Source organism: Cryptomeria japonica, chromosome 1, assembly GCF_030272615.1.
Source record: "Cryptomeria japonica chromosome 1, Sugi_1.0, whole genome shotgun sequence".
Taxonomy (NCBI): Eukaryota; Viridiplantae; Streptophyta; class Pinopsida; order Cupressales; family Cupressaceae; genus Cryptomeria; species Cryptomeria japonica.
In genome coordinates, this window is record NC_081405.1 from 417,740,825 (window position 1) to 417,746,711 (window position 5,887).

Sequence of the window (5,887 nt, forward strand, 5' to 3'; positions counted from 1 at the left end):
TGTGGTTAGGTTTAATGGTTATTGCCAGCTCACAAAGTTAAATGTCTAAAGACCTAATCAAGCCACGAGCTTGTGAGTGAAGTGATAACGGTTAAGAAATAAATAGTTTTATGTTGGCGAATACGTGACAAGGGTTAAAGTTACCACTAACTCCAAGTCATTGTGGTGAGGAGGACTTAACATTTTGTGGTCAAGAATTGGTGAGTGGCAGTTTAGTTTCCCTTAGTCGCTAGATCTCGAGGTTATGAAGGCTTAGCATTTTCAGCTTGCGAGTTGGAGATAGAGAGAGTTGTAAGGGCTTGTCACTAGGTCGCGAGATGCCCTAATGGGCAGTCTTCCAGGTAGAGAGTTGACGACTATGTGCCACGTGTTTTAATAACTTAAAGTTAATATCTTCAAATCACCAATTTTATTTTTTATGGCTTGAAATTAGCTTGAAATCGCCAATATTTTATTTTTATGGTTTGAAAATAGGTTGAAATCGCCAATATTTTTTTTAATGGTTTGAAAATGGGTTGAAATCACCAATGCAAATATTTTTCTGGTTTTAAAAACATTACAATTCGCCCATGCAAATATTTTTTGGGTTTTAAAAACATTACAATTCGCCAGGATTTTTCACAAACTTTGAGCGATCACGGCTAATTTGCCAATGGAGATTATTATTTTTCTTCGTAAACTGCAAAAATTTGCCAGTGAAATTAAAATTTTCCTTGTAATTATACAAATTTCGCCTTGTTTCTACACCTTGTCCAAGGGGTGGGGGGGTTTCTTAAAGTTTTCCCTGGGGAGGGGCACTACATCCTCCCCCCCTTGTACTCAACTTACTCCTACAAGTCACAAAGAATAGAGGGAAGATACACACACTTTAGTCTAAAACTTCCTTTGATCATATCCAAATTAAAATCTTTTCCTTAGAACAATTACAACCAATATACCTAATCTTTCTCATTTAAGGATTCATCAATCAATAAAGCATCTTAATTCAAACATTTCCTAGCTTTAGGTGAGATGATGACTACAAAACTTTCCTTCCTATGCTTCAATTATTCAAGTTAATGTACTGCACAATAGGTGAAACAAGACACAAAAACTATTACTAGCTACAATAACCATACTAATCATTAAAATATCTTCAAAAGAACTTCATTTGACCAAATTTTGTAGGGAAAATCCATATATCCGGTCACCAAGATAGCATCTATAAATGCAAATCACCAAAATTTTGCACTTTCTAGCATGACAATACTCCTTTAACATCTAATTGCATGTAATTAAGAAGTTAGACGTGCATTTTACACATAAGCACTTGTTAAAGATAGGAAATCTGCAGTCCATTTACATTTTATTTTTTCATGTATATTACAAATTTCTCAAATCCAAAAGCACTTCTATCTAACAGTTCATAAAATTTAGAAATTTACTAGTACATTTCATCCTATAATCATAGCATCAGTTGCACAAAATTTTCTTTCACCTAATAATATAATCATTTACATAGTGAAAATGACCTTTAACATTCAGGTAAGTACTAGAATTTACAAAGCAAGGTATAGTTGTATAGAATCATACAAACATTGTTCACATCCAAAAGTCAAGCATAATGAACAAATACACATGTTGTACAACTGTGATTTCTTGAAAGGATTAAGGAAAGAGCATAGAGCATAGATTTCTAAAATCTCCAAGGTTCCAATGTTCTTTATTTCATTATAAATTTTCAAGAACAATTCAAGTCAAATAAAACACTATAGCATGCCAAGAAAGACTAAAAGAAACAACCTTAACCAAAGATCCCAATGTTTACAACATGGGCTCTGATACCGGACGTAATGCCCACCAAAATACGCTAGAGAAAATAACTAATCTAACTAACAAATAGAGATTTTTTTTTTTTTAACATCTACTAATGCAACATAATAAACTACCATTACTCAAAAGCATAGATTAACATCTACAAGAATACATAAAACATCATGAGCATAACCATATCCATAGCAACATATAATGCAAGTGGAAATAATATCATATTGCTAGCATCTCATTGCAAACATCACTTCCCCTAGGGTATCTCAATGTCACTACTCATTGACAACATCTACATACTATCACATTTACCAATTAAACTCCATCTCTAAGTTCATTTTAGGAAACCAAACCAAATGTTCCTAAATCTCATTCCTTCATTATTCATCTATCACATCATGAATCTAAATAATCATCTTCTACAAACAGAACTAGATCATATTCTTAAGAATCACAATACATTCCATCAAGGTAACTATACATATCTTCATATAACAATTAAGACAGCAAGAACTATTCTTCTTGCAAATAAGATCGCATATAACAAATCTAACCTATGAATCATATATTACAAGAATAAACATAAGCTATCTATTCAATTTCCAATCCAACATAGAATCTTATTCCCTAACTTACATAATGAACATTTCATTACAACATAAGTCATACAATAATTACATTATCTCATATCATTACAAAGTCATAATCTCAACTACTACATAATGTCCTAATACATATGAGTACATGGTAAAAGAGTACATAATCTCTTTTACAATATAATATCATCATGATACAATAACTCTATCTCAAGTACATAGAAATCAGCTCCATAAACTATCCACATAAGAAGAATCATAGAATCCACTTCCATGCACTCTAGCATCCAAAGAAGAACATCCCAATGGAAGAAGACATCAAACCACCCGACTATGTGGAAATAAAAAGGAACCACCCCCCATTCTAGGAGATGACATGGGGTTCCAACTCACACTCTAGAGCTAGGCTGACACCTAACAACCAAGGGACTCATAATGACATTCACAAAAGACAAACAACCAAGAGAAATTATCCAAATCACATCATGAGGCTAAATCAAAAGCAATAATCTCCTAGAGGCATAATCAACAACCAAGGCATAAGGATAATGGACACATGTAGGGAAGAGTGTCATCACATGCTATCACTATTGAAGGATATCCTAATATTTAGTCCTAGCATCCATGATACACATGTGAAACCATCTCAACCTTTGAGGAAATCAAGGGAGTTTGGTTTATCCAGTTACCAGATATCCCCACCTCACTTTGGTTTGCACTAGCACTCCAAGCCATGAGATGGGGTACCACATGTTGGCATTTGACTGAACTAGTAAATGATTGATTGGTGAATGTGATGAAGAGATTGAGATTCATGTTTGATGACTAAGTTTTGTGTTGTAATTGATGGCAACAATGCTTTTGTAGTCATCTAATTCTTGGTAGCCAACCAGTACAAAAAATAGTTTAACAAAGAATGAACAATTAGGACTTCAACCGGTAAGAAAAGATAGAGTTGCATTCCAACAACCGGTACAGGCGATTCATGAAGAATTGGATGATGTGCTTTTATAGCAATAATGGAGATAGGTATTTCGAGCTATGTTCATGACAACATTGGCAGATTCAATTGGACAAGCGAGATTTGATGTACAAAGCAGAAATTCTGATGAACACTCAACCGGTAGTGTTAAATCAATAAACCGGTACAGTTTTTGATTTCTTATGTCAGTGGCCGACATAAGTAAAGCACGTATTGTAAGAATGTCTAGATTCATTTAACCTAGGAAATTATTCCAAGGTTGTAGCTGACTAAGAGATGTTTATAAAAAGTGTGATGAGGTATCAAGTCGGTGTATGTATGTATGTGTGTAAGTGTATGAGATCATTTAGCGAATGATGTGAATGTGATAGTGCGGTGATTAGGGAAGCTCTGTATTGATGTATTGTTAAATTTTTGAGGATATGAAGCGGATCTTATAAGACACAGAAAGTTTTATATGAAGATCATTTCACTGTAATTTTCATAACAGTTTGCAGTAGTAAAGTCCACTAACCGGGTAGGTCCTAATAGGCCTTAATTTGTAAATGCCCTAATAGGGTAGGTCTATATCAGATTCTTAAATCCTCTTGTGAGGTTGATCCTAACAGGTCATAGCTCCTAATAGGGCTTATCATTAAAATCCCTTAACCGGGTGACTCCTAACTAGGCTTCTCCTAACAGGGCATATTTGTAAGACCTTAACTATTCAAGATCTCTATTCTGTAGATAATGAATCTTGTGGGTATTAACTCCCATAGTGGTTTTTTCCTTTTGGGTTTTCCATGTATAAATATTTTGTGTTATGCAGAATTTGTTCTATTGGGCATTAGCTTATGTGGTGATATTCTTCTTATGCTTGTTAATTTTTAAGTTGTTTAAGTTGGTGATCAGATTCATATTGTTTTTGCTTGCACTGATTCACCCCCCCCCCCCTCTCAGTGCCCTATAAGTTTATCACCACACATATTTTTTTTTATCTTATTAAGATAAGTTACTTCTAGCCAACCCACCTATGATTAATTTTATTATGTTATCACTTTATTATTACAATAAACCTACAATGGGCTATCCCAATAATCTAGACTCCAGCTCCTCACACAAGAAATCCTAGTAGTCTAATCTTCATGACCTTGATAGAATCATGGAAGCACACTCTCCCTAATCATACTCCTAGACCTCATGGTGAAACATATATCACAATAACACCATGGAGGCTCAACATTAAATGAATCCATAGTCACAACATCACGGATACAAAACTGAAGCATAACATGAACCATAAGCCAACATGTAAAGCAATAGCCTCCCCCATAAAAAACATCAAAAGAAAGAGAAAGGCCTACAACCTTCTTACTCAATCATAAACAGATACAATCCTGAATAGTGAGGTACAACCATCTCATTGGAGCTCACATAAATCAAACCTCAACAACAAGGTACTACTCCTCTTGTTGGAGCTATAGCAACACATAAACACATTCCTCAACAACAATGCTCAATCCAACTTGCCGGAGCTAAATAGCCATGATACAATCAAACCTGAGCAATACACAGACCCAAGAACCTCAGGGACAACTCAACATGCCTCAAGTAAAAAGCCAAATATTGGAAAAATCAATCGCAACTTCCCAAAACACCAAAAACTACTCAAAAACATAGAATGACACATTTGATACTTTATATGGTGCATGTGACTGATTAAGTGGTGTATTCAACACTTTAAGTGGCATATTTAACATATATACTAGTGCATTTAACAATTTAAGTGGCACATACAAAACAGTGAGCAAGTAAACTCAGAAACAAAAACACGAAGATATGATCAACTCAAAAAAACATTAAGGCATGAAAATTGGACACAAAATCCATCCAGAAAGATGCAATGACAATAATTATACAAGGATCAAGTAGAAATTTCAATAAATCAACCACGATATAGACTTAAAATCCATTCCCAAATGACATAAGAGCTCACGACACAACCCAAAGAACAGAAACTCAAAATAATCAAATTAAATCATGAACAGGGAATGCATTCATTCCAAAAAAATATAAGGGAGTATGGAAAACCAAATAAATCTACCAATTGACCAAAATATTAAGTCCCAACAACCAAAGGAATCATAGTATGTGTGTGCTAGAAATGTGGTCTTCCACCTGCAAGAGGGAAAACACTTCAAACACACCAATGAAGCATTGCATTAGATGTTAGAAATCAAAACAAATGAAATAGATTAAAAACTCTAAAATTGCCTCATTGTCCTCTATCTCTAAAGATCTCTAAGATTAAAGTTGGCCCTCACTTGGGAGAGTATCTTAATCCTCAAGATGACAACCTAGAGAACAAGATATATGAAAATGCTACCAAAATCAAAATGGCTGCAACTAGGATTCTAGTGAGAGGCTAAGATGAAGATGAAGGAGATGAAATATGCAAGCTAGGTGATTAAGATGCAAAGATATGTTCCAAATTGAAAACTAAATGATTCTATGTGACTTAATT